Source organism: Chiloscyllium punctatum, chromosome 31, assembly GCF_047496795.1.
Source record: "Chiloscyllium punctatum isolate Juve2018m chromosome 31, sChiPun1.3, whole genome shotgun sequence".
NCBI classification, from domain to species: Eukaryota; Metazoa; Chordata; class Chondrichthyes; order Orectolobiformes; family Hemiscylliidae; genus Chiloscyllium; species Chiloscyllium punctatum.
In genome coordinates this window covers 59,828,304-59,853,445 of record NC_092769.1, presented here as the reverse complement: position 1 = coordinate 59,853,445, position 25,142 = coordinate 59,828,304, and the positions used below count along the sequence as shown (strand labels likewise).

The 25,142-nt window shown below is 43.5% G+C and overlaps 1 long non-coding RNA gene across 2 annotated transcripts; it reads left to right on the top strand.

Moving 5' to 3' along the window:
• Positions 1-401: 401 nt before the first annotated feature.
• Positions 402-18,393, top strand: LOC140456971 (uncharacterized). Of its 2 annotated transcripts, XR_011953288.1 has the most exons (4): positions 402-483; positions 774-948; positions 16,269-16,326; positions 16,555-18,393. It is a non-coding gene; the product is annotated as an uncharacterized lncRNA (long non-coding RNA). The 2 variants fall into 2 exon arrangements; XR_011953287.1 differs by lacking the exon at positions 402-483 and having other exon boundaries at positions 491-948.
• Positions 18,394-25,142: the final 6,749 nt, after the last annotated feature.

Below are 25,142 nucleotides of genomic sequence, written 5' to 3'. Positions count from 1 at the left end.
CTACAATTAGATTATATTACAGTGTGGAAACAGGCCCTTCGGCTCAACAAGTCCACACCGACCCACCAAAGCGCAACCCACCCATACCCCTCCATTTACCCATTACCTAACACTACGGGCAATTTAGCATGGCCAATTCACCTGACCTGCACATCTTTGGACTGTGGGAGGAAAACCCACACAGACACGGGGAGAACGTGCAAACTCCTGGATTCCTGATGAAGGGCTTTTGCCCGAAACATCGATTTTCCTGCTCCTCGGATGCTGCCTGACCGGCCGTGCTTTTCCAGCACCATCTAATCTTGACTACATTCTCTGAATGGTCAGGGCACCCAACCGCCGCTCAGTCTCACTGAATGGTTGGAGGACCAGCGGCTGCAGCGTGGTCCTCCAGGCCCGCCCCTTGCTCTCTGTTCAACGTTACGAAACAGCGTAACGGTGTTAGAGCATGGTCACAGCTCACGTATTGTGAGAATGCGTTTGGTGAGTGGTGGCTGGAAAGAAACGTTGGTGTGTCCTATCTATAGGCGGTGTGTGAAGTTTAAAGGGCGTGCAGTGCACGGAGCTACACCCCCGATTGCAGGTTTCATGGTTGATCAGTGCAGGGTTCTAGCCCCAACCATGGCGTTTCCCGGGTCGTGATTTAAGCCGCAGAGAGCCTCCGGCTCCTTCCCAGATACAGGTCCTGGTCACCGGCCGTGATTCTCGGTTTAGTATCAGCAAACTTATAAAGATGTTTTCTTCTTTCCTATATACGATGTCGCTTTTGTCAGAACATTCATCAATTTGAGAACTGAATCGAAAGCGAGAGACGGCAGCCAGACAAGAAGCTTCCAAAATCACCCTGCCTCTCGTTGACCTTTTTGAACTGCTGCAGGCCGTGTGGTGAAGCCGCCCCCAAATTGATGGTCACTGCGGAGTTACAGGATTTTTATCCAGTAGTGAAAGGTAATGCTGATATCTGGGTCAGTTACAATCATTTTGTTTTAATTTGCTACCCTTAACAGAATAGAAACGTAGAAGATAGGAACGGGAATAGGTTGTTGTGGTGTTCAATCCTGCTCTGTTATTCAGTATGATCATGGCTGATCGTACTGCTCAGTAACCCGCTACAACCTTTTGATCCCTTTAGCCCTCCGAACTATGCATATCATCTTGGAAACATTCAATATTTTGTCCTTAACTGCTTTCTGTGGCAGCAAATTCTACAGGTTCACCAGACTCTGAGGTAAAAAATGTTTTTCCTCAACTCAATCCTAAATAGCCTAACCCACATCCTGAAATTGTGACAACCTCCCCCCCCCCCCCCAACCCCCAACTATGTGATAGCATCCTTCCTGCATTTACCTTGTTAGTCCTGTATTCCTTTCTGTGAGATCTTACTTCAGTCTTGTGAACTCAAGTGAATTTCATCCTAGCCAGTACATTCTGTCCTCATACGTCAGTCCTGTCATCCCAGAAATCACTCTGGTTAAGCCTTTGCTGTGTAGTCTTCAGAACCTGAACATTCTTCATCAGATAAGTACTCCAAATCTGCACACAACACTCCAAGTGTGGTCTCACCAACATCCAGTACAATTTAAGCAAGACATCTCTGCTCTTGAACTCAAAATCTCTTGCTACAAAGGCCAGCATACCATTTGCATCCTTCACTTCCTACTGCACCTGCATACATATTTTGAACAACTTGTGTACATGGGAACCAGGTCTCATTTCCCTTTCGTAAATCCATGCTGACACTGAGTCTGTTCAATCCTGTCAGTGATTTCCAGTGTGAGGCTAACCAGTCTATCATTCCATGTTTTCTCTCTGCTTCCTTTTTTAAATAGTAGGGTTACATTAGCTATGCTCTAATCCATAGAAACTGTTCCAGTTCTGAAGGGTCATCACTGATGCTGTGCCCTTGGTTTTTAGTATCTCATACTAGTTTAAATATCTTCTTCACGTTGACTCTAACTAGGCGTCTTATATTCTGTTAATCTCAATCACATGGAGTAATTGAGTCAGCACGGAAACACACCCCACAGTCCAACCAGTCCATGCCAACCATGTTCCAAATCTAAAGTAGTTCAGATTACACTTGGCCCCTATCTTGCTAAACTGTTCCTATTCATGTACTTATCCAAGTGTCTTTTAAAGCTTGTGACTGTACCCACATACACCACTTTCTCTGGACGTTCATTCCACATATGAAACACTCTATGTTTTGGGGAAAACAAAAGGTTGCTCCTCATGTCTTTTTTTGAGCCTTTCTCCTCTCATCGTTAAAAATATGCCCCCTAGTCTTGAAATCCACACCCTTGGAAAAGGACACTTGCAATTGACCTTATCTATACCCCTCAGGAATTTATAAACCTCTTTCAGGTTAACCTCAACCTCCTACCCTCATTTGAAAGAAGTCCCCGCATATCCAGCCTCTCCTTATAACTCGATCCTTCCATTCCCAGAAACATCCTGGCAAATCTCTTCTGAACTCTCTCCAGCTTAACAAGATTCTCCCTATAACAGGGCATTGAAAACTGGAAATAGTATTCCAGAAGAAGCCTCAGCACCATTCTGGACAACCTCAACATGATCTCCCAACTCCAGCAGAAAAGGTCTGAGCAATGAGGGTAAGCATATTAAAAGCCACCTTAACCACCCTGTCTACTTGTGACATCAACTTCTAAGTACAAGTCATGGAATCCTAAGTGTCTTTGTTCTACAGCACTATCCAAGGCTGTACTTTTATTGTTTTGTTACCAAAATGGAGAAACTTCCACTGGGCAAATGAAAGTCCATCTGACTCTCCTCTGCCCAAAGACCCAATTGATCAGTATCTCTTTGTAATCGTAAATAACCTTCACTATCCATTATACCACCAATTTTGGTGTCATCTGCAAATTGACTAACTATAATCTAATCTAAAGCATTTGTATAAACAACAAAAAAAATCGGACTCTGTACCGATCCCAGTGGAAGACCGCTGGTCACTGGGTTCCAGTCCAAAACACAACCCTCCACCACCACATCCAGTCTTGTGTTCTTAAGCAAATTTTACATTCAACTGGCAAGCTCACACTGAATCCCATGTGACCTAACTTTACTAATTAATCTACGATATGGAACCTTGTCAAAGATTTTTCTAAAGTTCAATTAAACAATGTCTACTGTTCTGGCCTCATTCAATCTTCTTGGTTACTCACAAAACCATGCTGACAATCCCAAATCATTCCTTGCCTCTCTAAATGCTATCTTTCACAATCACCTCCAACAACTTGCCCACAACCAAAATCAGACTCATAGGTTTACAGTTCCCAGGCTTCTCCCTGCATTCCTTCTTCAACAAAGGCAGAACATTAATCACTATCCAGTCATTGGGAACCTCACCCGAATTTATAGATGACACAAATGTTTCTGCAAAAGGCCTTGCAATTTCCTCCCTTACTTCCCACAATGCCCTGGGGTACACTTCATTAGGTATCACAGATATATCAATTGTTATATTTTCTAAGATTTCCAGCACTTCCTCTCCTGCAGTGTTGACTGTTTTCAAAACCTCAGTATTTACTTCCCTGAGTTCTCCAGCTTCCTTCAGTCTAACTTGTCCAGCCGACCAGATTTCCCAAAGTGAATTAGTCCCTCGTGTTTGTGTTGGCCTATATCTCTTTAAATCTTGCCTTTTAAATCTTGTAACATTACCTGCATCTACCATTTGCTCTGGCAGTTCATTCCACATACAAACCACTCTCTGTGTTAAAAGGTTACTCCTTGGTTCCCTTTTAAATCCTTCTTCTCTCACCTTTAGTTTTGGATTCCCCTATCGAGGGAAAATACCTTTGTTATGCACCTTATCTATGCCCCTCATTAGTTTATAAACCTCTATCAAGCCACCCCTCATCCTCCTATGCTCCTGTGAAAGAAGTGCCAGCCTGTCCACTCTCTCCTTGTAAGTCAAACTCTCCATCCTGGGAACAGAACAACTCTAAATGTAGCATGAAGCCACACAGAAGAAAGTCAATCCAGCCACTAAAAATATTACCTCATCTTTGTTTCATTCGTCCTTGGTCAAATAGTTTGGCAACAGGAACTGCCCAGCTTCATAAATGGACAGTGAACATTTGGGCTTGCTTTCTCCACAGGAAAAGATGACAGAAAATATTCATTTAATATCTTCCCCATCTACTGAGTTTCAATTGCAAAGATAACCTCCTTGATCCTTAAGGTGGCCAGTTGCTCTCTTCTTTGTACGTGTGTAGAATCTCTTTGGATTATTCTTAGCCTTGACAGATTAGGTTATCTTTGTCTTCCTGATCTCCATTTTAAGAAAGCCCCTACAAGAAATTCATTTGAACCCAGCTGTCTTTATCTAAAATGATTCTTTTTCATTCTTCATTAGCGCTTCACTATCTTTATTCATCCATTTTTCTCTAACCTTTTGCTGCAACTGGTCATGCACTTTGGTTGTAATAATCAAGGCTAAAAATCGTAAGAATTCAGATTTGGAAATCTGAAGTACCAAAGGACTTGGGAATCCTAGTCCATGTTTCTCTCAAGGTAAACTTGCAGGCTGAGTTGATGGTTAGGAAGGCAGATACAATGTTGTAACTTGTCTTGAGAGGAATGGAGTATAAAAGCAGGAATGTACTTCTGAGGCTTTATAATGGTCTGGTCAGGTTACATTTAGAATATTGTGAGCAATTTTAGGCCCCATACTTGAGGAAGGACTTGATCCTGGAGCAGGTCGAGAGGAGGTTCAAGAGAATGATCCCAGGAATAAAAAGTTTAATGCATAAGGGATGGTTGCAGACTCCATGACTACGCTTGATGGAGTTAAGAAAGATGACGGGGGATTGAATTTAAACTTAGAGAATACTGAACAGCCTGGATGGAGTAGATCTTGGGAAGATGTTTTCTTTGGCAGGAGAGACTAGGACCCAAAGTCCTCACTTTTTTCCCAAAGGGGCAGCCCTAGTGCAAAGGGAAGACCTTTTTGAACGGAGATAAGTAGAAACTTCTTTAGCCAGGAAGCAGTGCATCTCTGAAATTCATTGCCACAGAATGCTGTGGAAATGAGGTCATTGAGTATATTTAAAACAGAGATAGATAAGTTCTTGATTGTCAAGGAGATCAAATGGGAGCATGGAGTTGAAAAATGTATCAGCCATGATTGAATGGCAGAGCAGACTCAATGGGCCGAATGGCCTAATGTATGCTGCTATGTCTCATGGTCTTATGAAGGCATCGAATTCTTGTTATCACACTTCTGAAAGCCTCTCATTTATCAGAGGTCTGTTTACCTGTGAACAATCTACGCCAATTAACTTTTAAAATTCTTGTTTCTCACCATTAAAATTTGCCTTGCTCTAGTTAAAAACTTGAACTTTATGGAAGGCTTCACTTTTTCCAAAACTGTTTAAAGTTGATAGATTTATAATGACTAGACCTGAAATGTTCCCCAATTATCACTTCAGCCTGATTATTCAAGAGAAGGTCAAATTTTACTCCTTCTCTAATAGGAGCATTTACATGTTGATTAAGAAATTTTCTTGGAATATTTAATAAATTCTCCTCCATTCAAGCCTTTGACATGTTGGTAGTCCCAATCAATATTTGTAAAGTTGAATTACCCACTTTTACAACCGTATTTTTCTTGCGTATGTCCTCGGTTTCCCAATTCCATCCAAGTGATCATTCCTTTCTGATATCAACCCATATATGTTCACTGGACGACTTTTTAGAAATGCTATCAGATTTTAGTTAGAACAGTAATGTTTTCCTTAATCACAAGCATCACTCCTCCTTCTCTTTGCCTCCCTTTCTATCCTTCCTACAGTCGCTCATATTTCTAAACTCAAATACAGACCCAGATTCCTCACCGTTATTTTAATGACAAGCCCTTCATCCTGGGATCATTTTTGTGAACCTGCTATGGACTCCCTCCAATGCCAACATATCCTTCCATCGATGCAGAGCCTAAAGCTCCTCACAATATTCCAAATGCAGTCTCACCAGAGCTGACACAGTCTCAGCAGTACATCACTGCTCCTGTATTATAGTCTCCTTGAAATAAATGTTAAAATGGCATTTGATTAGATTCCCCTACAGAGTGGAAACAAGCCCTGCGGCCCAACCAGTCCACACAGACCCTCCGAAGAGTAACCCACCCAGACAGACCCATTTTCCCCCTTACTAATGCCCCTAACACTACGGGCAGTTTAGCATAGCCAATTCACCTGGCCATCACATCTTTGGACTGTGGGAGGAAACCAGAGCACCTAGAGGAAACCCATGCAGACACGGGGAGAACTCCACACAGACAGCAACCCGAGGCTGGAATTGAACCTGGGTCCGTGGTGCTGTAAGGTAGCAGTGCTAACCAATGAGCCACCGTGCTGCCCCTGATTTGCCTTCTGATCTGCCAAGTGAACCTGCATGTTAACCTTAAGAGAACTCCTGAACTAGGATTGCCAAAGTCCTCTGCCCTTCAAATTTCTGAAGCCTTTCTCCCTTTCAAAAAGTAATCTACGCCTTTATTCTTTCTATCAAATTGCACAACCCTAACAGATTCCTACATTGTATTCCATCTTTACTTTTTTGTCCAGTCTCGCAGCCTGTCCAAATCATTGCCCTCGGTTTCTTTAAAGTTCAGTAAAGCATAATGAGAATAGTTAAACTTCCCATCACTGGCCCCTGTGGAAGGTCACGCTTCATTGGCGGCCATTCTGTAAAAGACCCCTCTATCATGACTCTCCCAGGCAGCCAATATTCTTTGTTTCCACTAAAACCATGCTGTTATCTTATTAAGCAGCCTGCTGTGCAGTACCTTACCACAAGTCTTCCAGAAATCCAAACAGACGATGTCCACTTTGTCTAACTTATTTGTTACCACAGGCATGATCACCCCTTGGTGAAGCCGTGCAGACTCTGCCCTATTTGACCGTGCACTTCCAGGTACTCGGCAGTATTATCCTTAATAGGGGACTCTAAAATTTTATCAACAACTGAGATCAGGCTACCCAGCCTATAGTTGCTGTCCATGTCTCCCTCTTTTCCTAAACAGGGATGTTGCATTAGCTATTTTCCAGTGATCTGGGATCCCACTGATTCTAGTGATGTCTGAAGGATCACCACCAACATCTCCACAATCTCCTTCAGTTATCTAGGGTATAGTCTATCTGGTCTTGATGATGTAGCCACCTTCAGCTTCCCAGCCCTTTCACTTTACTGATGACCACAGCACTCTTTACCCCATGTCTGTCTTGAAATTCTGGTGTCTTCCCCTGTGAAAACTGATGGAAAGTACCTCTGCCATTCCTTTTGTTCCCCATTACTACTTCTCCAGCTTCGTTTTCCAGCAGGCCTATGACCATTCTTGCCTCTTTATGACCTTTTACATATCCAAGAAAATCTCCTGCAGTTTTATATTAGTAGTAAACTTACTCTCATATTTCATCTTTTCCCCTCTTTTTGTTGTTTTTAAGTTGTCCCCTGCTGTTTTTTAAAGGCTTCCCAATCTTCTGGCTTCCACTAATCTTCACCATATGCTATGCTTTTTCTTTTGCTTTTAAGCTCTCCCTTCTCTTGTCAGCTATGGTTGCCTCATCCTCTCCTGAATATATTTCTTCTCCTAGGGATGAATTTCTGCAGTGTCTCCTGAATTACCCCAGAAACTCTGTCATTGCTGCTCCACTGTCTTCCCTGCTAGGTTCCCCTTTCCAACCAACACTGGCTGGCTCCACCCATAGGTCTTTGTTCTTATCTTTACTCAATTATAATCCTGTTACATCAATCTTCTCCCTCTCAAACTGCAGAATGAACTCTATTATGTTGTGGTTGCTGCATCCCAAGTGTTCATAGAGTCATAGAGATGTACAGCATGGAAACAAGACTCTTCGGTACAACCTGTCCATGCTGACCTGATAACCCAACCCAATCTAGTCCCATCTGCCAGCACCCGGCCCATAACCCTGCAAACCCTTCCTATTCATATACCCATCCAAATGCCTCTTAAATATTGCAATTGTACCAGCCTCCACCACATCCTCTGGCAGCTCATTCCATACACGTACCACAGTCTGTGTGATAAAGTTGCCCCTTAGGTCTCTTTTATATCTTTACCCTCTCACCCTAAACCTATGCCCTCTAGTTCTGGACTCCCCGACTCCAGGGAAAAGACTTTGTCTATTTACCCTATCCATGCCCCTCATAATTTTGTAAACCTCTATAAGATCACCCTTCAGCCTTTGCGCTCCAGGGAAAACAGCCCCAGCCTGTTTAGCTGTAGCTCTGATCCTCCAACCCTGGCAACATCCTTGTAAATTTTTTCTGAATCCTTTCAAGTTTCACAACATCTTTCCGATAGGAAGGAGACCAGAACTGCATGCAATATTCCAACAGTGGCCTAACCAATGTCCTGTAGAGCCGCAACATGACCTCCCAACTCCTGTACTCAATATTCTGACCAGTAAAGGAAAGCATACCAAACGTCGTCTTCACTATCATATCTACCTGCGACTCCACTTTCAAGGAGCTATGAATCTGAACTCCAAGGTCTCTTTGTTCAATGACGCTCCCTAGTACCTTACCATTAAGTGTATAAGTCCTGCTAAGATTTGCTTTCCTAAAATGCAGCACCTTGCATTTATCTGAATTAAACTCTGTCTGCCACTTCTCAGCCCATTGGCCCATCTGGTCCAGATCCTGTTGTAATCTGCTGTCCACTACACCTCCAATTTTGGTGTCATCTGCAAACTTACTAACTGTACCTCTTATGCTTGCATCCAAATCATTTACATAAATGACAAAAAGTAGAGGGCCCAGCACCGTTCCTTGTACTCCACTGGTCACAGATCTCCAGTCTGAAAAACAACCCTCGACCACCACCCTCTGTCTTCTACCTTTGATCCAGTTCTGTATCCAAATGGCTAGTTCTCCCTTTATTCCATGAGATCTAACCTTGCTAATCAGTCTCCCATGGGGAACCTTGTTGTACGCCTTAGTGAAGTCCAGATCGATCACATCTACTGCTCTGCCCTCATCAATCTTTTTTGTTACTTCAAAAAACTCAATCAAGTTTGTGAGACATGATTTCCCATGTACAAAGCTATGTTGACTATCCCTAATCAGTCGTTGCCTTTCCAAATATATGTACATCCTGTCCTTCAGGATTCCCTCCAACAACATGCCCACCACTGAGGTCAGGCTCACCGGTCTATAATTCCTTGTCTTGTCTTTACCGCCCTTCTTAAACAGTGGCACCATGTTTGCCAACCTCCAGTCTTCCGGCACCTCACCTGTGACTATCGATGATACAAATATCTCTGCAAGAGGCCCAGCAATCACTTCTCTAGCTTCCCCCAGAGTTCTCGGGTACACCTGATCAGGTCCTGGGGATTTATCCACCTTTAACCGTTTGAAGACATCCTGCACATCCTCCTCTGTAATATGGACATTTTGCAAGATGTCACCATCTATTTCCCTACAGTCTATATCTTCCATATCCTTTTCCACAGTTAATACTGATGCAAAATATTCATTTAGTATCTCTCCCATTTTCTGCAGCTCCACACAAAGGCCGCCTTGCTGATCTTTGAGGGGCCCTAGTCTCTTGCTAGTTACTCTTTTGTCCTTAATATATTAGATTAGATTAGATTTTAGATTAGATTACTTAGTGTGGAAACAGGCCCTTCGGCCCAACAAGTCCACACCGCCCCGCCGAAGCGCATTCCACCCATTCCCCTACATTTACTCCTTACCTAACACTAGGGGCAATTTAGCGTGGCCAATTTACTTGACCTGCACATTTTTGGACTGTGGGAGGAAACCGGAGCACCCGGAGGAAACCCACACAGACACGGGGAGAACGTGCAAACTCCACACAGTCAGTCGCCTGAGGCGGGAATTGAACCCGGGTCTCTGGCGCTGTGAGGCAGCAGTGCTAACCACTGTGCCACCGTGCCGCCCACAACTTTGTAAAAACCCTTTGGATTTTCCTTAATTCTATTTGCCAAAGCTATTTCATGTCCCCGTTTTGCCCTTCTGATTTCTCTCTTAAGTATATTCCTATTTCCTTTATACTGTTCTAAGGGTTCAGTTGATCTAACCTCACATATGCTTCCTTCTTTTTCTTAACCAAAACATCAATTTCTTTAGTCATCCAGCATTCCCTATATCAACTTCAGCTCCCTTTAGATTAGATTAGATGACTTACAGTGTGGAAACAGGCCCTTCGGGCCAACAAGTCCACACCGACCCGCCACCCACCCAGAGGAAACCCACGCAGACACTGGGAGAATGTGCAAACTCCACACAGTCAGTCGCCCAAGGCGGGAATTGAACCCGGGTCTCTGGTGCTGTAAGGCAGCAGTGCTAACCACTGTGCCACCGTGCCGCCCTAATCAGGTCTCCGTCATTACACATCATAAAATCCAGCACTGCCTGTTTCCTCATGGGCTCTACAACAAGCTGCTCCAAAGAAAATCTCGCAGACATTCCACAAATTATTTTTCGTGAGATTTCCTGAAGTGCCCCATTATTATTGCAATAGTGCCATTCTTGCATGCCTTTACTATGTACTGATTTATTTTTTTATCAACGGCTGCTAAGAAGTTTGTACACTTTTTCCCTTTTCCCTTTGTGTTTCATTGTCTCTACCACATGGATTCTACACCACCAACTCTATCTCACTTCTTGCTGTCGATTTAATTTTCTTACTAACAAAGCATCTCTGCACCATCTGCCTGTCTTTTAATAGGACGTGTATTCTTGGATATTTAGATCCTAGCCCTCATATCTTTGCAGCCACGTCTCTGTGATACCTACAACATTGGACATGTCAATTTCAATCTTTGCTTTAAGCTCATTTACCATGTTTCGTATACTGCATGTATTTAGGTACAACACCCTCTGACCTACGGTGACGACGACTCTTTTCATAATTGTCCTCCTAATTTCTGCTGTGCCTAAAGTTAAATTCCTGATCCTTGCCATACTTTCTGTCCTTTGCTGATTGTGGAAACTTAAACCTGTGCTGAAGCCTCCCCCATTTTAACTTCTTCCATAATTTTCCATGCAGAAACCCCCACCAAACGTTAGTTTAAAGTCCGATTTACAGGCCCTAGTTATGTCATTCTCCAGGACTTGGGTCCAAGTATCAGTCAGGCAGAGCCTGTCCCATCCGAACATTTCCACCCTTCCTCAGTACTGTTGCCAACATCCAACGAATTCAAATCTGTTGTTCCAACACCAACTTTTCAGCCACACATTTCACTACTTTAATCTTGCTGACCCCATGCAAATTTGTTTATGCCTCCGGTATAAAAAGATAATTACCTTTTTGATTCTGCTTTTTAATTTCTCATCGAGCTGTTCATAGTCCTTCAGCAAAACTTCTTTCCTCTTCCAGTCTACATCAACAACTGGATCATTCTCCTGCAGTCCAGATAAATATCCTGAAGCCAGGAACCAGGCAAGCAACATATCCTTTGGGACTTTCAGTAGTCTCTCTTTCCTTGGCTGTGCTATCCCCAATTACACCTACATTTCTCTTTGCTCCCCCTTTTGAATGGTTCCTTGTACCACAGTGCTATGGTCAGTTTGCTACAGCTCCCACTTTCATCCACACAAGGAGCAAGAATCTCAAACCTGTTAGACAAGCCGAAGAGCTGAGGAGAACGTGAGGACTGCAGATACTGGAGAATCGGAGTCGAATAGTGTGGTACTGGAAAAGCACGGCAAGTCAGGCAGCATCTGAGTAGTAGGAGAGTTGACATTTCAGTCATAAGCCATTCATCAGGAATATGGTGGGGGGGGAGGGGGCAAGGGGGCTGGGACATAAATAGAAGAGTGGGGCTGGAGCATGGGCTGGGGGGAAGGTAGTTAAGAAGGTGATCGCTAGATGGAGATAGAAGGTGCTGATAGGTCGGAAAGAAGGTGGAGCGGATAAGTGGGAAGGAAGATGGACAGGTAGGACTGTTCAAGATGGCAGTGCCGAGTTGGAGGTTGGATCTGGGATGAGTTGGGAGGAAGGGAGATGAAGAAACTGGTGCAATCAACGTTGATGCCATGTGAGTGTAGGGCGCCAAGGTGGAAGATGAGGCGTTCTTCCTCTAAACATCTGGTGGCTTGGATTTGGAGGTGGAAGGAAACTCCTTCAGCACTAACCTCTGATTCCCTCGATTCTGGCTTAGTGATGCTGGAAGAGCACAGCAGTTCAGGCAGCACCCAAGGAGCAGCGAAATCGACATTTCGGGCAAAAGCCCGATGAAGGGCTTTTGCCCGAAATGTCGATTTCACTGCTCCTTGGGTGCTGCCTGAACTGCTGTGCTCTTCCAGCACCGCTAATCCAGAATCTGGTTTCCAGCATCTGCAGTCATTGTTTTTTCCTCTGGTTCCCTCTACCTGCCTCACTCTCAGTCACACCCTTCTGTCCATGACCACTGACTGAATTTGAGGTAGTTGATCTAAGGGGCATATCTGCCTTCTGAAAAAGTGTCCAGGTAACTCTTTCCCCCCCTATGATGTGTAGCAGTGTTCAGAGCTCAGACTCCAGCTTGTCAATCTGAGCCAGAGTTTCTCAAGCAACTTTCTGTGGATGTAGTCACTATGAGCTACAGTAGGTCCACCACATTCCACACAATGCTGTTATGACACATCATCTCACCCAACATCTCTATTTTAATTATTTAGTTAATTTGATTTTTTAAAAAATATACTAAAAAAAATGCCCACTGTTGGGGATATGAATTGACCATGTCCCAGAGACCAGATTGGATGAGTGCAGATATCTTGATGGATTGTGTGGCTGGTAGAGAATACAGCGATAGGAATAATCGCTATCATTAAGGGATTTGAAAACAAGGACCTGATATTATTTTAAAATGTTGCTGTGTTTCAACTGGTGAGGTTTTCAGGTCAGTGTGAGCGAGCATGCAGGCGGCGGAGTGTTGCGTGAGCTGAAGATTACAGGGAGATTGAAAGTGGGACGTAGATCAAGAGTATGTTAGAGTCATTCAGTTTCGAGGTTACAAAAGATTGGATGAGGTTTCCAGCACATGGAGCTGTGACTGTGTTGGAGTCAGGCCATGTCACTGAAATGGAAATAGAACGTCACACTGAGGATGTGGCTCTGTGATTGAAAGCTGATCTCCAAGTCTGATATTCCACCAACTTTGTGAGGAGCCTGGTTCAGGCAGTTACCAGAGCAAGTGATACAGTTGGAGTGAGGAGGTTTGTAACAGAGACTGAAGCGTACAGCTTTCAATGAACAAAGAATCAGGAGTAGGCCTTTCAGCTGTTCTTCCATTGACTGACATCATGGCTGGTCTGTGGCCTTACTCCATATATCTACCTTTGGCTCATATCCCTGAATACATTTGCTGAACCATAAGTTTATTTGTCTCAGATTAACTATTAGTGATTGAGCATAGTTCCAAACATTTACCACCCTTTTTGTGCAGTAGTAATTCCTTACATCTCTCCTAAATAGACTGTGCTCCCAAGTTCTAATCAAATTGGAGGAAATTTCTATTCATCCCCCATTGGATATGGTGGTGGTCACATGTGCCTGCTCCCCTGGTCCTTCATGGTAGTGGAATTGGCAGATTTGGGAGGTTTTGCTAAAATTTAGGTTGAGCTGTTGTTACCATCTCCTGCTACCACACACGCACATGCACACAGTCCATATGAGCAGGTTCCCTCCCCTAAATGACATTAATGAATCAGTTGGATTTGTAATGACAATCGGTAGCTTCTGTCATCACCTTTTTCTGAGTGTTCAGCCCCACAAATTGCCACCTTAATTCAACTCAGTTTTGCAACCTACTGTGTCACTGGGTAAGTGTAAAAAATGGTGATAATACATTCTCCTACAATCAGGCAGAGTCGGTGTGGTTTTGTGAAGGGGGAATCATAGCTGATAAGTTTGTTAAAATATTTGGAGGTAACAAGCAAGATAGATGAGGGGGAAACCAATAGATGAAACTTAGATTTCCAAGAAGCATTCAATAAGGTATTGTATATGAGATTACTTTTATACAATTTAAACCCATTTGAACACATTATTGGTGGCATATATTAATCAAGGATGAAGGATTGAATTATGAAATGAAGTCAGTGAGTAAAGATAAAGCTAGAATCTTTATGATGGCAAATTGTTACTTGTGGAGACCCACAGGATTCAATATTGGGGCCATAATTATTTACAATTTATACTAATCATTGAGATGACAGAAGTGGATGTACTGTTGCCAAGTTTGCAAATGACACAAAATGGATGGGGAGGCAAGTAGGGAAGGTGTGTAGTGGTGAGGATGGCAATGAAATTACAGAAGTAGGGACAGGGTAAGCAATCGTCAAAACTCAGCAGATGGAATACTCTGTTGAAAAAGTGAGGTGCATACATTTTGGTATGAAGACTAGGAAAGGTGAATATTATTTAACTGGGGAACATGCTGCAGCACAGAGAGAATTGAGAGTCCTCTGGCTTGGGAGACAAGCAGCTAGCATCCAATTCAAGCAATCAGCAAGGTAAATAGTCATTTGGCTGTTATTTGGGACACGGTGATTTGAAAAGGAACTTTTATGTAGCAAACTGAAAGTAAGAGAAATGTTTGTCTTTTCTAGATTTCTATCCTGGACCATGAGTAATTTTTCTTTTGTGAATTCATTTTACAGGGTATTAATTGAGACTGGGATTTCAATACAAGTTCTGATATGGTTCTGTTCACCAAGCTGGGAATTTGTGTTGCAGACGTTTCGTCCCCTGTCTAGGTGGCATCCTCAGTGCTTGGGAGCTCCTGTGAAGCACTTCTGTGTTGTTTCCTCCAGCATTTATAATGGTTTGTCTCTGCCGTTCCAGCTGTCTGCTGCAGTGGCCGGTATATTGGATCCAGGTCAATGTGTTTGTTGATAGAATCTGTGGATGAGTGCCATGCCTGTAGGAATTCCCTGGCTGTTCTCTGTTTGGCTTGTCCTATAATAGTAGTGTTGTCCCAGTTGAACTCATGTTGCTTGTCATCTGAGTGTGTGGCTACTAAGGATAGTTGGTCATGTTGTTTCGTGGCTAGTTGGTGTTCATGGATACGGATCCTTAGCTGTCTTCCTGTTTGTCTATGTAGTGTTTTGTGCAGTCCTTGCATGGGATTTTGTACACTACATTGGTTTTGCTCATGCTGGGTATCGGGTCCTTTGTCCTGGTGAGTTGTTGTCTGAGAGTGGCTGTTGGTTTATGTGCTGTTATGAGTCCTAGTGGTCGTAGTAGTCTGGCTGTCAGTTCAGAAATGTTCTTGACGTATGGTAACGTGGCTAGTCCTTTGGGTTGTGGCATATCCTCATTCCGTTGTCTTTCCCTTAGGCATCTGTTGATGAAATTGCGGGGGTATCCATTTTTGGCGAATACATTGTAGAGGTGTTTTCCTCTTTTTGCAGTTCTGGTGTGCTGCAGTGTGTTGTGGCTGTTTTTGAATAGTGTCGTGATGCAACTTATTTTGTGTGTTGGAGTGGTTGCTTTCATAGTTCAGGACTTGGTCTGTGTGTGTGGCTTTCCTGTATACCTTTGTGGTGAATTCTCCATTCGGTGTTCTCTATACCATCACGTCTAGGAATGGAGTTGGTTGTCCTTTTCTTCCTCTCTAGTGAATCGGATTCCTGTGAGTGTGGCATTGATGATCCGGTGTGTGTTTTCTATTTCTGTGTTTTTAATTATTACAAAGGTATCATCTACATATCTGACCCAGAGTTTGGGTTGAATTTGCGGTAAGACTGTTTGTTCTAATCTTTGCATTACAGCTTCTTCTATGAGTCCAGAGATGGGTGAGCCCATGGGTGTGTTCATATATTTGGTTGTTGCATGTGAAGTGTGTTGTGAGGCACAGGTCCAGTAGTTTGAGTATGCAGTCTTTGTTGATAGGTTCCCCGTCTTGTTGTCTGTTCTGTATGTCCAGCTGTTTGGCTATTGTTTCTCTGGTTAGGGTTTTGTTGATAGAGGTGAACAGTGCCGTTACATCGAATGAGACCATAGTTTCTTCCTTGTCTGTGTATATTTCTGATGTCCAAGAATTCCTGTGTTGACTGTATGGAGTGTCTGGATCCGCTGATCAGGTGTTTCAGTTTCTGTTGTAGTTCTTTAGCCAGTTTGTGTGATGGTGTCCCTGGTAGTGATGCTATGGGTCTGAGTGGGATGTCTGGTTTGTGCACTTTAGGTAGTCCATAGAATCTGAGGGTGGTGTTGCTTTCAGGTTTCATTGTCTGTTGATCAAACCTGGTTATCTGTCCGTTTTTTTTTGCAGGTTCCTCAGTGTTTATCCTATTCGTGAGCTGTGGGATGGGGTCAAACTCCCTCTTTTGGTAGGTGTTGGTATCTGCAAGTAGTTGTTGAGCTTTCTGAATGTACTCTGCTTTGTCCAGGATGACCGTCATTCTGCCTTTGTCTGCTGGTAGTATGATTATGTTCTTATCATTCCTTAGTGTGTTTAGTGCTTCCCTCTCCTTGGTGTTGAGGTTGTGTGTTTGTCTTTTCCTTGTTATCAGGGGTACGATACTTTGTCTCACTGTTTGTTGTGTCTCTTTTGTCAGTCCATTGTTTCTGAGTGTGCATTCTAGTGTTGCTCGGAAGTCTGCTGTCTGCCAGGGAATTCCTAGAGGCATGGCACTCGTCCACAGAATCTATCAACAAACACATCGACCAGGACCCAATATACCGGCCACTGCAGCGGACAGCTGGAACTGATAACTGGAAGTGGCAGAGACAAACCATTATAAATGCCAGAGGAAACAACACAGAAGTGCTTCACAGGAGGCTCCCAAGCACTGAGGATGTCACCTAAACAAGGGGACAAAACGTCTGCAACACAAATTCCCAACTCGGCGAACAGAACCACAACAACGAGCACCCAAACTACAAATCTTCTCTCAAACTTTGAACAAGTTCTGATAGTCAGCATAGTCAACAGGATCTGAATATGAATTTGAATATCAATGGAATTTTACTGCGGACTGAAAAAGGTGTCTGTTCTTTCTGTGGAAAAATATCTCTGATATGTTTGTTAATCGAAAAGCAGCATGATGTTCAAATTCGTGATTGGATTACCCTTGGGGTATGTGCTCAGTTCTGGGCCCTGCAGCTGAGGAGAGAGATATTAGCCTGAGAGGGAACACAGATTTATCCAAATTACACTCCGTCTCTTTGAAGGCACTGTCATATTTAGTCCCAATCACAGATTCATGATTTTAACCCATAAACCCCTCATTCTCAATTACCTACAAACTTCCTTTTAAAACTCAGTGTGATTTTATATTGTGGCACCTATTTAGGTGGAATATTCCAGATCCTAACAGCTCTTTGTTGGTCCAGATCTGCTGAAGTCTGTGTTGAGTCTGGAGGTTATAAAGAGCTGAAATGAAAGATGTGATACTATTCCCTGAGTGCTCATTGAGCTGCATTGAAACAGTACAGGAGGCTGAAGTCAGTGCAGCTGACATTTAAATCACAGGGCTGCAGTGTGTGTGTTGCTTGGCTCAATGAGAGTGCTTTGGAGTTGTGCGAAACAGGTGAGGTGAGACAGGGAGAAGGTGAAGCTGAAAGTTTGAGTGCGGTGTTCAATCTCAGTTCGAGCTGTTCAGACAGTCACTTGGACCCAATGTGAACAGCTAATTTGGAAGTGTTACTTGTGGAGTTTGTTTTTTTTTCCCACAGTTTTTAAAAGTATGATACTGTATATCAGATTAAGTTAAGGTTGGGACATTTATAACAAAGGAAGACTGTGAGCTCATTTTAAATTCTCTTAATGGGAATAACTAAATAAATCTGGAGAGGAGTCATGACAGGAGATCTCAGACTCAGGATGTGCTCCTCTTGCACACTGTGGGGAAATAAGGGATGCTTACAGTGTCACTGATGGCTACATGTGCAGAAAGTCTGTCCATCTTCAGCTACTAAGTATACCTGCATCAGGAATGATGAAGGGCTTATGCGCAAAATGTCTATTTCCCCTACTCCTCAGATGCTGCTTGACTGGCTGTGATTTTGTATAAAAGGACTTGCTGTTTGCTTTTACTCACACCAGTGAATGAACCTTAGTCATTGGGCAGTTTGTGTTGATATTAAACTCAGCTGTATTGGATCTGCTGGTATTGTAGGTAAAATATTGATACAATTGTATATCTGTATAGTAAATTGTGATAATTTTCAAAATGTCGCTGTACAGCAACACATTTACACTGGGTAAACACTATCCACCTGCATATTGTCTGAAAAGTGATTTTCAGTATTGGATTTTTATGTCATTGTTGTTTATATCCAAAACATGTTTTCTGGACCTGTTTCTGATTGTTTGTAAACACCACAAGTTCAGTGAAATTATTTGGGATAAAAATAATACAAATCAGGTTTTCATTAAAAGTATGTTGCATCAACTCTGCCTCATTCTGAGTCCCTTAGAGATAAGATAATCATATATCTTCCTCATATGAGCAGTTGGGAGAAGGCACATCCAGAGTGAGATTAGATTCCCTACAGTGTGGGAACGGGCCTTTCGGCCCAATCAGTCCACACCGACCCTCCGAAGAGTAACCCACCCTGACCCATTTCTCTCTGACTAATGCACCTAGCACTACAGGCAATTTAGCATGGCCAATTCACCGGAAACCGGAGCACCCGGAGGAAACCCACGCAGACATGGGGAGAATGTGCAAACTCCACACAGACAGTCGCCCGAGGCTGGAATTGAACCTGGGACCATGGTACTGTGAGGCAGCAGTGCTAACCACTGAGCCACTGTGATAGCTGGAAATTTAGTTACAAAAGCTGTTGTGCCACATACAACCTAACTTGACAGGGGCTTGGGAGCCAGAGAGAATATCCAAAAGGGTAAGAAAAGAATCCACAAGCGAGTCAGGAAGGCATTGACATTACAGGTCAGTTACGGTGCATTGGATTTTGACATGGTTGAATCCTACAGCTTTGACGATTGAGGCAGATGAGTTTAGGATAAAAATCAAAACATGGGAGTATGATGACATTGCTGTCACTGAGACATGGTTGAGAGAGAGGCAGGATTGTAGGCTCAATACTCCAGGATACAGGGTCGTCTTGTAAGACGGTGAAGGAGGTAGAGGTATCACAACTATGTTCAGAGAATTCATTACAGCTTAGGAAACTCCTTAATTACTTTGGAGTTTCAAGAAATTTGCAGACCGAGGAGAAGACGTTCGTTCAAAGTAGAAGAACAAATAAGGAGGCAAGTTTCGAGGAAGTGTAGAAGTAATAGTGGGGGATTTCAACTTCCCCAACATCAACTGTAGTCATCATACTGTGAAAGATTTAGCAGAACTTTTAAAATAGATCCAGTATAGCTTTTGAAGCCAGGATACAGAAGTACCAACAAAGAATGGGGGAGGTCCTGCAGTTTACTTCAGGTAACCAAGGTGGACAAGTGGGTGCAGTATGAGTGGGGGTGCATTTTGTAGGCAGTTATCAGAATTCTTCAAAAAATTCAGAATTGTTATGGAAAAGGACAAGGATGGGCCTGCAATCAAAGTCCTAAACTTGTTGATTTTAATAAGACCTGATAATGATTTGGCCAGAGTGCACAAGCAGCAGATACTTTCAGATAAATGTGTAGCAGAGAATGTAAATGGGGAGATATAGAGAGCTATAATGGGAACATGAACTGATAAGGCCAAGTAAGATAAAGGGAAGTACTCCATTGTTTTCCAGGTACATTAATGGTTAAAGAATAATTGGAGAATGAGTAAGGCACATTAAGGGACACAGAGGTAATTTGTATGTGGAAGCAAAGGATGTAGGCCTGGTTCTAAATGAATACTATGTGTCAGTGTTCACAAGTGAGAGAGATTAATCAGGGAGAATTACTGTGAAAGAATTTAAAGAAATTTGCACAAAGAGAAGATTTTGAGATTTCCAGTGTCAAGTGAAATTTATCCTGCATTGTTGGGATGATAAGTTATTAGGAAGAAATAGAAGGGGTGCTTGTAAGAATTTTCAGTTCACCTTGACCAGAGGAAAGGTACTTGAGGACTGAAGAATAGTCAGGTATTTTTATTTGAGAAGGAAGCAAGGGATAAACTAAGGAACTGCAAGCCAGTCAGTCTCATTTTGGTGGTGCAGATACTATTGGAAGTTATTCTGAGGGATGGATTTAATTTGTATTTGGAGAGGTAGTGATTAATCAAGATTTGAAAAGTATGGAGTTGGAAAAGCACAGCAGGTCACACAGCATACACGGAGCTGGAGAGTTGATGATTCAGGAATAAGCCCTTCATTAGGAGTGTGGAGTGAGGGGCAGCTGAGAAATGAATAGGATCAGGAGGAGCGTGGGGATCGGGAGGAGGTAGCTGAAGGTGATAGGTAGATGCGGGGTGGGGCTTGGTAATAGGTCAGAGGGGAGGGTGGAGCGGATTGGTGAGAAGGAAGATGGACAGGTGAAGAGGGCGGTTCCAAGTTGGAAGGTTGGATCTGGGACATGGGGGGTAGTGGAGATGAGGAAACTGGTGAAGTCAACGTTAATGCCATGTGGTTAATCAAGAACAGTCAGCATACATTTTTTAAAGGAGAGTTCACACCTGACCAACATAATTCAGTTGTTTTGATGAATATCCAGTTATGTTAATGAGGGCAATAGTTTTGATGTAGTCTCCTCGAGGCTTTTGATAAGGTCCCACCTGGGAGACTGATATCAAAGGTAAGAGTCCATGGGATCCACTGAAATTTGGAAAATTGGATCCACAGTTGGTTGTGTGGCAGGAAGCAGAAGGTTATGGCTGAGAGATATGTTTCTGACTGAAAGTCTGTACCCAGTGGGATCCCATAGTGTTTAGTGTATGGCCCTTGCAGTTTATGGTTTGAAAATGACTTTGAGTTGAATACAGGAGGGTTGAGCAGTTAGTTTGCAGATGACAAAAAAACTAATGGATGGTTAATAGTGAGTAGGATGGCCTTAGCTTACTGTCTAGAACAAAATCTTCATGCTGGTTCTGACACTCAATGTATGTGCATACATAAGTAATACTTGTTTTATATACAGTGTGTTACTTCTAATTTCCTATCCCTTAATAGGGACCATCTCTGATAGAAATTCTACAGTTGTGTAGTTGAGGAAAGAGGCCAACCTTTTAACCAGACAACTGAATGTGTGAAGCTGATTGTACAAATAATGACAATAAATTTAAGCCACACATGAACCAATCTTTCTGGATTCACTTCCTCCCTTCATTTTTCCCTGTGAACATTTTTCCCTGTCCCTCCCTGCCTCTCTACCTCCCTTCCTGAATGAGAAAAGTAATGGAAAGTGGATAACATTGCTTTGCTTCCAGATATTGCAGAGAGAAGGAAGGCTCACTCTGAAGCTCGAAAGGCATCATGTGCACGTGAGGTCCATGCAGCCAATAGGAATCGCTGTGCTCTGTGGTGATATCATCGGTGCCACGTGCAAGGTACATGGGAGCCCTGCCACCATCCATTGTTGCCTGTACCCCTCCTGAAGCCAAGTTTTCCAGGGCAACCGGTCATCCAATCGGAGAGACACAGGACAGCCACGTTATGGAGAAATTTGAAATGTGGGATACACAAAGACCTGAGAATCCAAACACAACTGTACCCATGCTATGAGGTGAGGTGTTACAGGTTATTTGCCCAGTGATAAGGACAGAACAGTGCCTTTTAAATATTGGACTGTTCCAAGATACTTCAGAGAAATGTGACAGAGTCACATTTGACACTGGGCTGTACAGTGATGTTAGGGCAGAACCCAAGTGTTTGGTCAAAGTGGTAGATTTGAAAGGCATCTTTAAAGGAGGAAAGTGAGGTTGAGGGGCAAAAAAGGTTCACAGGGACCTTCCAGAGCCTCTGGTGTTGTCAGCTGAATGCATGGCCAGCAATAGTGGACCGATATAAAATCAGGGCTGTCTGCCGGTTGGTATTAGAGGGGGGGAGGATATCTTAGAACATTGTGTGATGGGGGAGGAGGGAGGTAATTAGCAACTCATCTTGGGTTGAAATATGATGTCCTGGTTGTGAAGCACCTCAAATAGTGACCAAGAAAGAGGGATGGAGTGGGAGGTGAGGGAGTAGAGTTTCTAGCTGGGACTGAAGACAATGGCACCTGCCGTCTTTAGGATTTGTTTGAAGGAAATGTTTGTTTATCCAGTTCTGCTGTCAGACAGGTGGGCAAGGTGTATGAGGTGGGGGGGATCCTGCAGGTGATCGTGTCCACATCCACTTGCTGCTCCAGTACTAGCAGGATGTGGAGAGTGATGGTCTGGGATATTCTCTCAAAGCTCTGGTCATTTTCTGGAGATGTAAATCCTACTTCATACTTCTACTGCCATCTCCCTCTCTTGTTCTTTTCTCCCAGAGGAGCCAGAATCTTGTTTACATCCAGGCTGGGTGGCATGTTCCCCTCCCTAAAGGATGTCACTGAACCAGTTAGATTTTTACAACAGTCTGGCCTATTTCAGGGTCACTTTCTCCTCCTACTGGCCCCACAAATTACCAGATACACTCAGCACAATTTCATAATTTTGCTTTGTGCTTTTGTGGATTCTTTCTCTCATTCCTGTTTTTGTCTTTAAAATGACTTTCACAGTTGTATAAAAAAGGGAGGATTTCTTGTTGGGGAAACGGAAACCGAACATCACATGGGGTTTTGACGGATTCACCCAATTTATCATAAGCAGAATGACTTTGGATTTTGAACATGGAAGGAGAAGGCAGAAAGCCAAGAGATGTTGTATTCGTGTTCTGTGCATGGACAATGCTTCAGCCATCTTTTGACCTGTCTGAACATAAATGCAGTCTTAATGAAGAGTAGCTATGAAAATCTGGCGATTTTTGGGAATTTTCCAGCTAGGCTAGAAATTCATTGTTGCATTCACATTGAGCAGAAGACTTTCACCTGCTCTGAATGCAGGAAAAGATTCACTATCTTGGGGTGGCACAGGGGTTAGCACTGTTGCCTCGCAGCGCCAGGGACCCGGGTTCAATTCCAGCCTTGGGCAACTGTCTCCATGGAGTTTGCACATTCTCCCCGTGTCCATGTGGGTTTCCTCCCACAATCCAAAGAGGTGCGGGTTAGGTGAATTGGTCATGCTAAATTGCCCACAGTGATAGGTGCATTAGTGGGGAATGGATCTGTGTGGGTTGCTCTTTGGAGAGTCGAAGGCCTGTTTCTGCACTGTAGGGAATCTATTCTAATCTAATCTATCTCCTCCAATCTGCAGATGCCCCCACTGCATTCACACTGGGGAGAGGCCATTCACCTGCTCCATGTGTGGGAAGGAATTCATTCATACATCCAAACTATTGTCACAGCAATGAGGTCATGGAGACAGGCCATTCAGTTGGTCTGAGTATGGGAGGAATTCAATTGGAAATATGCTACTCAGCACATGACTACTGGAGAGAGACCATTCACCTGCTCCCAGTGTGGAAAGTGATTCATTTGTTCATCTGCCTCCTAACATACAGATGAGGTCACACTGGGGAGAGACCATTCACCTGCTCCAAATTTGGGAAGGAATTCCTGGAATCGTTCCACCTGCTAAGATACCAGCAAGTTCACCAGTGTCTGCAGTTATGGGAATGTTGCTGTTCGTTATATCCAGGAATCAATGTGTTCATTGGGGTCTGTTACTACTGATGTTGATAAATGCCCTCTTACAGGTGCTAATCTTCTGTATAAAATACAAATACAGCAGCTTTGTGTTAATTATTCATGTGCTGAACCATGTTAATAACTTTAACAAAACTGAGTTCCTTTCTGAAAGTCTGTTCCTACCCTGTCTCCTCGTCTACCCTGTCTCCTCCATTCTCACCTCAGACAGCAAGTGCGAAGAGTTTACAGAGTTTCTATGGCGCTGAGATTGAAAAATTATTTCTTTCTACTAGCCCAACAGGGAGGGGCTCTTATGGCATAGTGGTAATGGCCTTACTCGGGATCAGGATACCCCTGGATTAAGGCCCACGTTTTTCGGACATGGTTAACAACAACTCTGGATAGGCTGAAAATATAAGTAGAAACAGAAAATACAAGTAGCCACCAGACCGAAACACCTTCCAGCCGTCCCTGCCCGAGCTTCCAAACGGAATCTTCCTGTAGTTTCTCTCCTGTTAGACTCCCATTGCTTAGTTTGTCCAGGAAACCCTCCTGCTGCGCATTGTTCCTGTCCCTCACTGACATGTCCATTTACCCTGTGTTCCCACATTAATTCATTGTTTCCAATCCCATTGTCTGATTCCTCCAGCTCCACCTCCTTCAGTCTATTGGGCAGCAGCTGCCGTCAATCACCAGGGTCCCATTGTGATTTGAAGCATGCGATACACAAGTGAATACCAATGCGCAAGCGCTTTGTTAACCAATGGCTGTAGGGATGCGCAGTAGGGGTCAGACAGGTGTGGGATGGAGGCTGTGGGTGTGAGATGAGTTTTTTCTGTCATTGGCCTTCCTCCGGGAACAGGACCTGGGAAATGACCCCTAGCCCAGGGAATGAACTAAAGGATGATTCACATCAGGGCATTGGGGAAAATAAAGAGGTTTCGGTAAAGAGAAAGTCAATGAGTTCTGACCAGGAAGCAAATCCTGGGATGGCGGGGGGTTGTGGAATTCACCAACACCCACTGGAGATGTCAAACTAGGAGTGAAACTGATTGAGAATCAAATCAATCTGCAGACACGAGCTGAATAACTGAAACCAGAGAGAGGAGAGGGAGGGAGAAGTATACCAGTAGCAAAGGAAGGAAGTGGGGAGATTGGTTTGGGTTTCAGCTCAGGAAAAAAAGACAGTGGGTGTCATACTGGGATTTACAAACTTCAGGGAACAGGATGGAAAAAAAAGATGTTCAATTCAAATCTATAATTATCTGCCCTGAATTTCTATCAATTTTTGTTTTCTCTGCTGTCAGGTACTGAATGGGTGCCCAGAAACAGAGTGCAGTTTCCGTACTGGCAGTTTGATGGGAACGTAATCTTCTGCGTACAGCGACAAGAGAAGGGCAGGGCCCAATACCTAGCTCCTTACCTTACTCTTGTAGATCTCAATAAGGCAATCAATGTCATCAGCAGGCCAGAACTCAATAAGACTTAGGAGGAAACTGGCTGTCCATCTCAGCTCCTTAGTCTGATCGTTGCTGCTTCTATGATTGGTAG